General features: G+C 37.1%; 1 long non-coding RNA gene across 1 annotated transcript in view; it reads right to left on the bottom strand.

Annotated features, from left to right (window-relative positions):
• LOC110266418 overlaps positions 254-12,905 on the bottom strand; it is a 24,305-nt gene continuing 11,653 nt past the window's right edge. The window contains exons 2-4 of the long non-coding RNA XR_002353796.1: positions 10,453-10,460; positions 2,442-2,451; positions 254-460 (exon numbers count right to left, since the gene is read on the bottom strand). This is a non-coding gene — a long non-coding RNA (uncharacterized LOC110266418). The remainder of the gene's footprint in view (positions 461-2,441; positions 2,452-10,452; positions 10,461-12,905) is intronic.

Genomic DNA, 12,905 nt, shown 5'->3' with positions numbered 1-12,905 from the left:
CTGGATGTAGGTTGCATAGCACAAGGCAACCGAACCAGGATACATGCTGGTGTTAGCTTTTCTCTTCTCTGCTGAGTTCTGTTTTCTGATATTCATGAGATAAAAATAAATTGTCTCATAAATTTCCGCTGCTGAGTTCAAACAGAACCTGAATTGAAAGTTTGTTTAAAAAGGGTAATAACAGCAACTAAAAGGAAGGCATAGATTCAACCCCCCTTCTCTAAGCCTACCACAACCTTCACCCTAATATCTTACAGCCTGTTTGGAATGCATCTGATTTGAAATCATAGATGAATTGAATTCTATTCCTTGCTTTGGAATAGAAAAAAAACATGAAGTTGAATTCCGGTGAGAATTCCAATTCTCATTTTACCCCCATTTACAAATCAAACCTACTTTGGTCTGATTTCAAAATCAATTCTCACCTAAATCTCACTTAATCTGTGCAATATCAAAAATACTCCTGTCCAAAAAGCTTTTACAAGCTCGAAGCTATGGCGTCGACTATTCACCGAAACGTCGTCGCTCAACGTGGAAGCGCCAACAACAGTAGCATCGTCAGAACGAAGCCTCGCCACTCTCACCCGCCGGGATCCGCCGCTCCCCGCCGCAGCTCGCCATCTCACGGTGGCGACGCAGGTTTCCTAACACCTCTCTCATTCTTCCGATTTCAGCTTTTGAATTCTCGTTCTGATTCCACAATAGAAATGTACGAGTAGTAATTCGATTCCCTTCGGCTTAGTTACTCTCTTCATTCGCAACACTGATAATGGAATAGAGTGAGAAAGAGCAAGTGTTTGTGTGTTTGAATAGTAAAACAGTAAGCAGTAGTAGAAACGTAAGAGTATGAAGGTGAATGCAAATGTAGCTCTAAATCAGCACTTTGTTAACCGATTTCAAAGGATTGCGGTGCTTTTAGATGTTGTATGTAACTTGACTTGACATTCCATTTGATATGTGGTTTTTAGAGTGTTCTTGACGGGTATAATGGAACTGTAATGACTTACGGTCAAACTGGCACCGGCAAAACTTTTACCCTTGGACAATTGGGGGAGGAAGACACTTCTAGTCGGGGTATCATGGTTCGTGCCATGGAGGATATTTTATCGAACTTATCTAATGATGTATTTTATTATTATTCGTTATTACTAACTTAACCCAAGTGCATTAGCTGGCTTTACATGAAAGATGTATTGATGTGTCAGGCTATGAAGGTTGAAAACATGCTGAAAATTCCACCTATCATGATTTCATGGGTGAGATGGATCTAATTGGTGAGGTTGTGTTAGACCAATTTTACTATAAGTGATTTATATAATTATATTATCTAATTTAATTGATAAATAAAATTATACTTAATATTTATTGAGGGGTAAAAATGTCTTAGAGAAATAATGTAATTCATCAACAAGTCATTCCAAACAATGGAATTCAATTCTATCTCATTAAATGAGTTAGTTGTTCCAAACTATGGAATTGAATTTTATTTCTTTAGGAATTCATTTCTTGATAGAATTGAATTCTAATTCCATCATTTAAAGGTATCCAAACAGGCTGTTAGTGATTTAGTCTCCTCTAACCCAAATCAACCATCAATGTCTTGGTCATTTAATGTAGATTAAAGGGTTAAGTTCAATTCTAGTTTATGGCCACAAAAACCTTAATTACCCAAAGCTAGAGGATTATACGTCACGCATCCCGACTAGTTCAAGTAATTAGCAATCTAGGAGAAATTTGCTTTCAAGTTGTTGTTCAAGCGAGATAACTCTATCGAGAATCACAAGAACAAATATAGAATAAGCGTTATAATGTCGTTCTACCCAGATTCATAAGATGAAGAATAAAAGCAATCCTTAAAATTGAATCGATACATTAATTAAAATAGGAAAGCAATAGTCTTAATCTATTGAAATAAACAGAGCTCCTAACCTTAACCGATGAGGTTTAGTGGCTCATGACTTACAGAGAAAACAAGGGTTCCAAAAGTCAAACGTGCGGAAGTGAGAAGATCCCTCTAAAGGGTGAATCTTTTCCCTTTTATATCTAACCTAATTTAATTTAAAAATAAAATAAAATAATAAATCCTAAACCTAAAAGATTTTGTTTGTAAATAAAAATAACAAAAATAAAAGATAGAATAATAATTAAAAGCTAAATCCACTAAAGATGCTCCAAGAGTGGGGATTTGGTTTGAATTGCCTGGCGCTAAACGCCAGCGTGGCATTTAGCGCCCAAAGGGACAGAAGCGCTCCTGACTTTGCTGGGTTGCTGGCGTTAAACGCCAGCTTGGCGCTTAGCGCCCTAGTAGGCAGCTTCAAAACTTCTCCCTTTTTGCTCAAAACTCAGCCAAAAAGATCCAAATTTCACCTGAAATGAATAAAACACTAAAACAACTCAAAGTAGCATCCAAAGAGGATTTTAGCACTAAAATATAATTAAACTCACTAAATTCTAACTAAATTAAACTAGAAAATAAGTAGAAATGGGTATAAGATGCTCACGCATCACCTCCTGTGTAGACAAATATCCACAATCATAAAATTATTTGATCTCATAATACATTTTTTTTAAGTATGTTTTATCTTTTATATTTTAATACTAACATACCAATAATAACATTTTAAATAAAAAGATAGAAAAATATTTATTTACCGAAAATAATTTTTTCTCAACAAATTAAAATATTTCAAGCACAAAAAAATTTAATATTACAAAAATATTTACAACAAAATAAAGTTAAAATAACAATCTAAATAAAAAATACTAAAATAAATAAATTCAAATTTATGCAATAAAATCTTGAAAAAAATTTAAATAAATAAATTTACATTGAAGTCAATATTAAAATTCTTAGATTTTGTTTTACTCATCTATTATGTGTAAGTGTTTATATTAAAAAAAAAAATATATATATGCAGTTCGATCCTAGTAAATCGTTTTTGTTATATATATAACCCTATGTGAAGTATAATTTGTCGACCATTTTTTTCATGAATTGCCGTGTTTAACCTTATGAATGGGAAAGGATGGATTGGCTTAAATAATAGATGCCCTTATTTTATCAAATATTAAATCCGAATACATCTGAATAATTAATGGAATTTAGGTTGGAAAATGTATGACATTTTGCACACAACTTAAATCTCATTATTTGTACACACTAAATATTTATTTATTTTCGTTTTTACACCTTTCCACTTCTAAGTTCAACAACAGTTGCCTGATTGAAAAACATAAATGGACCAAATTGGAATTTTTTATTTAAATAAATTAAAAAATATATTTTATTTAGTAAAATAAATAATTTGTAAAATAATTATAAAATACGTAGCATATTTTATTCCATTTACAGTGAATAAAATAAGTTTACTGTAAATGAGATACGTGTAAACTTATCTCGTTTACACTGTAAACGAAATAAGAGTGGACGCGGTCTATATATACATGTTGTTCATAGCGACGTTTTCGAGCCCCATTTCCAAGCTTTCGACCACTTTCTCCTCTTTTTTATCCTTTTGTGACCATATTATTGAGTAACACTAAGATGGCACGCGCAGATACACGTGATCCAGACATCAATCGACTGAACGCGACATGGCACGTCGCCGGGGCAGCTGACTTCAGGGTTAGTTTTGTTATCTTCACATTTATGTTATCGCATATATGTATAGCCATGATTAGGATACTTGCCAATAATTAAAATACAATTTATGGTTTAGGTGGCTGAATATATCGTTAGCAACGGTTGACTGATATCGTACGCTTTTAGAAATGTGGTTTTGATATTTGTTGTAACGAAGGTATTAAGCACATAGATGTTAGAAACAAGAGAGTAATCTAAAGAAGGTGATTGTGTATTATTTTGTGTGTCTAAAAGTACAATGTACAAGGGGTATATATAGGTGTTAAAAAAATCAAAGCAATAAAAGCCTACAATCCTACAATTAATATACAGATATGCTATATAAATATAAATGATACTAATTGATCTAAATTGATTCTAATTATTCTCTAACATCTCCCCCTCAAACTCAAGTGGGAGTTAAGGATACCATCTTGAGTTTGGATACCAGAGTTTGGAAAACGAGTCGGATAATGAGCCTTCATGAAGATATTAGTAGTTTGATCCACTGTTCCAACAGCAATGAGACGAACAACATCAATAAGGATACTTTGCCGAACAAAGTGACAATTAATCTCAATGTGTTTGGTGCGTTCATGAAACACATCATTATGGGCAATCTGAATAGCAATGCAGTTGTCACAAAAAATATCAGTCAGGGATGACTGAGGAGCACCCAAGTCTTCAAGAAGCTAACGAATCGAGACAACCTCAGCAATGGTGTTAGCGACAGCACGGTATTCAGCTTCTGTGTTGGATTGAGCAATGAACGTTTGCTTCTTAGCCCACCAGGAAATGAGAGAGTCGCTGATGAGAGGAACTTTTGCGTGGTCTAGAAAATTGCGAATAAATCCTCGTTGCAAGTATAGTTTCTAAACCTTCAAAAGTCCTTTCATACAAATGTTTTGGTTGTCCCAAGTAACAAACCCCTTTGAAATTGATAACCGAGTTTCAAACCTCGGGTCGTCTTCTCAAGGAATTGCAGGGAAGTATGTTCTTATTATTGGTTATGAAGATTGTAAATTGGGGGTTTTGGAAGTTTGGGCAATGCGCACAGGTATATTTTCGAGCATTAAAAATAAATAAATAACTGTAAAATAAACTCTTAGCAAGGTATGAGAACTGGAAATCCTGTCCTTGTTATCCTTATCAGATGTGATGAGAATTGGATTTTAATCCCACTTAGTTAAGTCAATTGGATTGATTAGCTTGATTCTCAAGTCCTAGTCAACTCCTGTGGAGAGACTAGTGTTAGCGCAATCCTAGCTAAAGCAAAATCTACCAGTTTCAACCACTCCTGAGTTTGACAACTCAAGTGTTACCAATTACCTAACCAAAGCCAAAAGGAAGAAAATATCTAAATTAAATTAAAAGCATTAATATAAATAAAGCAAAGCAATCTTAAATCTGAAAATACCTCAAATTGTATTTAACAAAAGAAATTAAATCTGGCATAGATGTTCATAAATTAAATTGATAAAATAAATAAAAATAAAGAACCTGGGATTGAGAGTCACTCCTAAAACTAAGAGAAATCCTAAATCATAATCCTAAGAGAGAGGAGAGAACCTCTCTCTCTAAAAACTACATCTACTCCTAAAATTGTGAATTGTGAAAGTGTTCCTATGAATGGATGCAGTCCCCCACTTTATAGCCTCTAATCTGTGTTTTCTGGGCCGCAAAATGGGTCAGAAACAGTCCAGAATTCGCTGGTTTCGAATTTTGCCACGCTGGATTTTCGTCACTGCAACGCGGCCGCATAGATCACGCGGTCGCGTCACGTAGCATCAGGGAAACTATATCATATTATATATCAAATCGAAGCCCCGGACGTTAGCTTTCCAATGCAACTGGAACCGCGTCGTTTGAACCTCTGTAGCTAAAGTTATAGCCGTTTGAGTGCGAAGAGGTCAGGCTGGACAGCTTAGCAATTTCTCCAACTTCTTGCATTCCTTCCACTTTTGCATGCTTTCTTCCCATCCTCCAAGCCATTCCTGCCCTATAATCTCTGAAAGCACTTGACACACATATCAAGGCATCTAATGGTAATAAGAGAGGATTAATAATAAGCAATTATAAGATCAAAGAAGCATGTTTTCAATCAAAACACATAATTAGGAAGGAAATATAAAACCATGCAAATAGTATGAATAAGTGGGTAAAGAGTTGATGAAATCCACTCAATTGAGCACAAGATAAACCATAAAATAGTGGTTTATCAACCTCCCCACACTTAAACATTATCCATGTAATCATAATACAACATCTAACTATCCATTAACCATGTTTTCCACATATTCATGCATTCTAATTTCAAGTACAACTCATATGCATTGCTTTCACCACTTACTTTGGGGCATTTTGTCCCCTTTTACTTAATTGCTCTTTTTCTCTTCTTTTTCTCTTTTTTTTTTCTTCTTTTTTTTATATTATATTTTTTTTTCTTTTATTTCTTTCACATTTTCAGAAAATTCTAACATACTCAATTCTCAAACCAAATGTTTTCAATCCCAATTTTTCCACACTTAATTCATGAGCACTCTCACTAGTCTAAGCTAACCAAGGATTCAAATTAAGGACATTATTGTTTTTCCGCTTAGAGTTAATGATGTGCTAAAGTAAAGAATAAAAGGGGTAAAATAGGCTCAAATTGGTTTGCAAAAGATAATGAAAGGTAAGGCCATATGGGTATGTAAGCTCAGTGAAACAAAGGCCTCAATCATGTAAGTGCATGCATACATCAAAGTGCAGGTGGACGGGTTGCTCCAACTGACGCTTGTAGATGGAGGTGCCTTAGTTGGAGATCTCTTGGTTCCTTTCCTTGCTGGTGTCTTGTCAGTGGCCTTCTCTTTTTTCTTTCTTGGACCCATGCCTAAGGAAGAAGAAAAAAGGAAGAGTGTAAAATATAGAAAACTAAGACTGGAAGGGAGAAAATTCCAAGTGATAAGGAATGCCAAAGGAAAGATGATAGTCCAACTACATGGTAGCTACAACATGTAGGAAAGACAACAATAAAGATCAGAAAGGGGCAATTCAAAATAATAAGATGCAAGAGGATAAAAACATGCAAATAATAGGCATGAGAAGCATAGCTCAAGCATCAAGTAATAAATGTGCTAAATTAAAGAGCATGTGTAATGATGACAATTATAAATGATAATCCCAAATACATGTGGAGCACAAGTATTGTGAAAAAGAGGCATGCAAGTGAGAGAGTAAAATAAAATAAGATTTAAAATGCCATAAAAGCTTTTTCACAAACACTGGGTGTGCAAGTTAAAATAGGGATGAAAATAATGTAATCCAAATGTATATGAGATCCATGAATAAATATCAATTGTCAAATCTCTCCTCCGAATAGCCACCTGCTCAAATAAATTAAGGCACTTATCCAAATAAAACTCCAACACCAACATAAAAATGCATGAAAAATAATTGAAAAAGAAAAAAGGAAAGAACAAATAAATGCATTAAATTAAAGGGATAGAAGAGTAGAGGGGAAGAAGAAGAGAAAGAAAGAAGAAAGAAGAAAAGATAGAAGAAATTAGGATTGAAAAAGAAAAATAAGATAATTGGCACTAATCTGGATAGGTTGTGCGACGCTGGCGACGCGGACGCGTGGGTGACGCGGTCGCGTGGTGCGCAATAAGGTTAGGCGACGCGGACGCATGGGGCATGCGATCGCGTGACTTGATTTGTGCAAGTGGCGCGAGTGCAGCCTCGCGGTCGCACAACTCTCTGTTCGAAACTTGGTATTTGCCAAAATCCAGGGTGACGCGGTCGCGTGGTTGACGCGATCGCGTGAGTGGCCATCATGGGGATATGACGCGGATGCGTGGGGCACGCGTTCGCGTGGTGAGGCTTGGGCTTCCAGCACGATTCCAGCCCAACTCCAGCTCAATTTTCGGCCATGCACCCGGTTGACGTCGATTTTCAGGTCACGCGGCCGCGTGGGTGACGCGGTCGCGTGAAAGGCCATTATTCCCAAATGACGTGGTCGGGTCAGCGACGCGGTCGCGTGGGGTGATTTGTGCCATTGGCACGCCTCCAGCGCTGCTCCTGCGAAACTCTCTGTTCATATTAATATTGTCCCCCATCTCCTTGCGACGCGGACGCGTTGCTGATGCGATCGCGTCGCGTGCTCGCTTTTTTTTTTTAATCTGAAAAGATGCAGAATGCAGTGTTAATATGAATGTGATGCAAAACTCCAGGTTCAATATAATAAAATTTCAAAAACAAACAAAACTAAATAAAATTAAAATTGAGAAAGGAATGATTATACCATGGTGGGTTGTCTCCCACCTAGCACTTTTAGTTAAAGTCCTTAAGTTGGACATTTGGTGAGCTTCCTGTTATGGTGGCTTGTACTTGAACTCATCCAGGAATCTCCACCAATGTTTGTATCTCTAGTAACCTCCGGGATCCCAAACTAGGCATGTAAAACCCTTGAGCAGCTTCAAAAAGATTCTTAGGCTCCCGGGGTGTTGGATGTCAGAACAGATTCCAGGATCCCAAACTTTACTTTTACACCCGTTTTTGTCTCGATCTGCATTTTTCCAGCCGGGTGAAAGGTGATCTGAATTCTCACTGCAGTGACCAAACAGCTTCCTAGACCCATTCATTTGAGCTTTATACCAACCTTTGCGTTTGAACTTAAAGCTTCCAACTATGATGAACCTTGCGGGACAATTCTTACCACTGGCCATCTTCCTCTTACTCTTAATGTTACAAAGAGCTCTAAGTTGACCATCCGTCTCCAGTATCCCATATTCAAGTGGAATTAGAAAGCTAAGGGATATGAAATTTACCCACTTGAATGTTGTGAAGGATGATGGCAACTTAGGGGTAGGTATGTTTAATGAAATTGTAAGCTCCACTCCCTTGTGCTCTTCTTTGATAATTACCACCTCTTTACAAGCTTCTTCAATTTCAACCTCTTCCTCTTGGTAGCTTTCTTCCAATTCAATCTTCTCTTTATTGCTTTCCAAGGGCATGGGAGGTTGTATTTCTTCTTCTTGAATCTCCATCTCTTGATCAACCTCTTCCAAGTCTTCAACTATGATATGCTTTGGAGGTTGTACACCCTCCTCAGTATCAATTTCAACCGTCTTGGAAGGAGGCTCTATGTCTTGACTTTCTCATGGAGGTTCTGCATCTCCTAAGTCTTCAACCACTTCTTCTTCTTCTTGAACAATGACAGCTTCTTCTACTTGTTCTAGTACGAATTCATTCTCTGTCTTGTCCACTGGGGCTGTGGTTGACCCTTGTATATTTGAGCGTCTAGAAGCCCATTGAATTAATGCTTGCTCCAATTGTTGAACGGTTGCCTGAAATTTAATTACTGTTTCCCTTAGGCGAACCTCTGCTTCTCGGGTTGCCAGACTTGGACATGATACAAAAGAAAGTGGTGGTGGTTGGGAGTGATTGGATTGGAATTGGGGTGGTTCTATATATGGTTCATATGGCTCATAAGGTGGTTGGTATGGTGGTTGACGGTTAGGGTCATATGGAGGTGAATGGTGGTAGTTGGCTTGTGAGTGTGGTAGTTCAAAGTTGTGTTGAGGAAAGGGTTCATAGGCATATGGTGGTGGTTGTTGATAGTCCATTGGAAGTGGTTGTTGCCATGAGGGTTGATCAAATCCTTGTGGCTCCTCCCATCTTTGATTGTTCCAACCTTGATGCCTGTTCTCATTGTAATTTCTTCTTCCTGCAACATAATTGTAACCAGACTCATAGCCAAAGGGGTGAGAGTTCATAGTAGCAAATAAAAAATTAAAAAAAATAAAAATAAATTTAAATTAAAAGATTATTTAAATTTTTGAATTTGAAAATTAAATTTTGAAATTTGAAATTTGATTTTTGAAATAAGATAAGATAAGATAAAAATTTTAAAAATAAAAATCTGAAATTTTTTTTTAATAACTAAATAAAAACAAATAACCTCTTAATTTATGTAAAAGCAAAAATAAAAACAAAAATAAAAACAAATAAACAAGCAAAAATAAAAAAAATATTTACAATAACCAATAATAAGGCACACGTTTGCAATTCCCCGGCAACGGCGCCATTTTGATGAAAGGAACTTTTGCATGGTCTAGAAAATTGTGGATAAATCCTCGTTGCAAGTATAGTTTCTAAACCTTCAAAAGTCCTTTCATACAAATGTTTTGGTTGTCACAAGTAACAAACCCCTTTGAAATTGATAACCGAGTATTCAAACATCGGGTCGTCTTCTCAAGGAATTGCAGGGAAGTATGTTCTTATTATTGGTTATGAAGATTGTAAATTGGGGGTTTTGGAAGCTTGGACAATGTGCACAGGTATATTTTGAGCAATAAAAATAAATAAATAACTGTAAAATAAACTCTTAGCAAGGTATGAAACCAGAAATCCTGTCCTTGTTATCCTTATCAGATGTGATGAGAATTGGATTTTAATCCCACTTAGTTAAGTCAAGTGGACTAATTAGCTTGATTCTCAAGTCCTAGTCAACTCCTGTTGAGAGACTAGTGTTAGAGCAATCTTAGCTAAAGCAAAATCTTCCAGTTTCAACCACTCCTGAGTTTGACAACTCAAGTGTTACCAAATACCTAACCAAAGCCAAAAGGAAGAAAATATCTAAATTAAATTAAAAGCATTAATATAAATAAAGCAAAGCAATCTTAAATCTGAAAATACCTCAAATTGCATTTAACAAAAGAAATTAAATCTGGCATAGATGTTCATAAATTAAATTGAGAAAATAAATAAAAATAAAGAACCTGGGATTGAGAGTCACTCCTAAAACTAAGAGAAATCCTAAATCCTAATCCTAAGAGAGAGGAGAGAACCTCTCTCTCTAAAAACTACATCTACTCCTAAAATTGTGAATTGTGGAAGCGTTCCTATGAATGGATGCAGTCCCCCACTTTATAGCCTCTAATCTGTGTTTTCTGGGCCGCAAACTGGGTCAGAAACAGTCCAGAATTCGCTGGTTTTGAATTTTGCCACGCTGGATTTCCGTCACTGCGACGCGGCCGCATGAATCACGCGGTCGCATCACCTACCATCAGGGAAACTATATCATATTATATATCAAATCGAAGCCCCGGACGTTAGCTTTCCAACGCAACTGGAACCGCGTCGTTTGAACCTCTGTAGCTAAAGTTATAGCTGTTTGAGTGCGAAGAGGTCAGGCTGGACAGCTTAGCAATTTCTCCAACTTCTTGCATTCCTTCCACTTTTGCATGCTTTCTTCCCATCCTCCAAGCCATTCCTGCCCTATAATCTCTGAAAGCACTTGACACACATATCAAGGCATTTAATGGTAATAAGAGAGGATTAATAATAAGCAATTATAAGATCAAAGAAGCATGTTTTCAATCAAAACACATAATTAGGAAGGAAATATAAAACCATGCAAATAGTATGAATAAGTGGGTAAAGAGTTGATGAAATCCACTCAATTGAGCACAAGATAAACCATAAAATAGTGGTTTATCAGTCGCCAAGAAATAAACAATAACCAGAAGTGAAACGACGATCAGTGAGATCACTAGCCCAATCAGCATCTGAGTACGCCTAAAGGGATAAAGATGAATGGGTAGAAAAATAAAAGCCATGAAATAGGGTGCCTTTGATGTAGCGAAGAATGCGAAGAACTACCACATAGTGAGTAGTACGAGGAGCTGACAAGAACTGGCTAAGAACATAAACTGGATAGGCGATGTCTGGTCAGGTCACAGTTAAGTAGACGAGTCCTCTAACTAACTGTCGATAAAGAGTAGGTTATCCAAAACAGTGCCATCATAGGGGTAAATCGAACATTAGGCTCAAGGAGAGTTGACTCAATGTGACTATCTGTAATCCCGGCGCGAGCAAGAAGATCTGAAGCATACTTAGCCTAAGAGAGATAGATGTCGTCATCTGTGGATATGACATCTAAACCAAAAAAATAACTGAGAACCAAGATCTTTCATCTAAAAAATATGGTGAAGGGGGGCTTTGAGATTAGAGATACCATCAATATCTTCTCCAGAAATGATCATGTCATCAACATACAAAATTAGAAGAACAACTCCACGTTCACTTTTACGAGTAAAGAGAACATTCTCATGAGAGCTGCAAGTGAAACCGAGATTGCACATAGTGGTGCTAAACTTGTCAAACCATTCATGAGGGGCTTGCTTAAGACCATAAAGTGCCTTGTGAAGGAGACAGACTTTGCCAAAAGGACAAGGATAACTCAGAGGTGGTTTCATATAGACCTTTTTTTTCAAATCCTCATTAAGGAAAGAATTCTTCACATCCATCTGACTGAGAGACCATTTTTTTACTGCAGTAATGGCAAGGAGAGCTTGAACAGATGTGAGACGAGAAACAGGAGAAAAAGTTTTTTCATAATCAATACCATACTCTTGCATACAACCTTGAGCAAGCAATCGTGCCTTATAATGGTCAATAGAACCATCAGAGCGGGTCTCGATCTTGTATACCCATCTACTACCCACAACTTCCTCATCAAAAGGAGGATCAACCAAGTTCCAAGTATGTGCTTTTTCAACTGTCTGAATTTCTTCCTGTATTGCTTGCTGCCAACTTAGATTTGTAGAGGCTTCTCTGACTGACTTAGGTTTATGGTGATGAAGAATAGTAGAAAAATAGTGATAATTATGAAGATGAGCAGGTGGATTTCTTACCCTAGAAAGATGAGTGAAAGGAGGAGGCATGACAGTAGGAGCAGGATCATCGTTCGGTCTAGAATCATCGGGAGATGGAGAAGGCAGAAGACTAGGAGACTTGGTGCACGAATTGTGAATCACACTTTTCACAACTCGTACCACTAACCAGCAAGTGCACTGGGTCGTCCAAGTAATACCTTACGTGAGTAAGGGTCGAATCCCACGGAGATTGTTGGTTTGAAGCAATCTATGGTTATCTTGCAATTCTTAGTCAGGAAGTCAATTGTATTTATCAGTTGAATTGCGAATAAACAAGAGAGCATGGGTTAAAGGTTACTTGTTATGCAGTAATGGAGAATATGTTGGAGTTTTGGAGATGCTTTGTCTTCTGAATCTCTGCTTTCCTCTGTCCTCTGATTCACGCACGCACGTCCTTCTATGGCAAGCTGTGTGTTGGGGCATCACCGTTGTCAATGGTTACATTCCCTCCTCTTGTGAAAATGGTCCAAATGCTCTATCACAGCACGGCTAATCATCTGAGGTTCCCGATCATACTGGAATAGGATTCACCCTCCTTTTGCATCTGTCACTACGCCCAGCACTCGCGAGTTTGAAGCTCGTCA

The sequence above is a fragment of the Arachis ipaensis genome, chromosome B09 (assembly GCF_000816755.2).
Source record: "Arachis ipaensis cultivar K30076 chromosome B09, Araip1.1, whole genome shotgun sequence".
Classification (NCBI taxonomy): Eukaryota; Viridiplantae; Streptophyta; class Magnoliopsida; order Fabales; family Fabaceae; genus Arachis; species Arachis ipaensis.
This window is presented reverse-complemented; position numbering and strand designations above follow the sequence as displayed.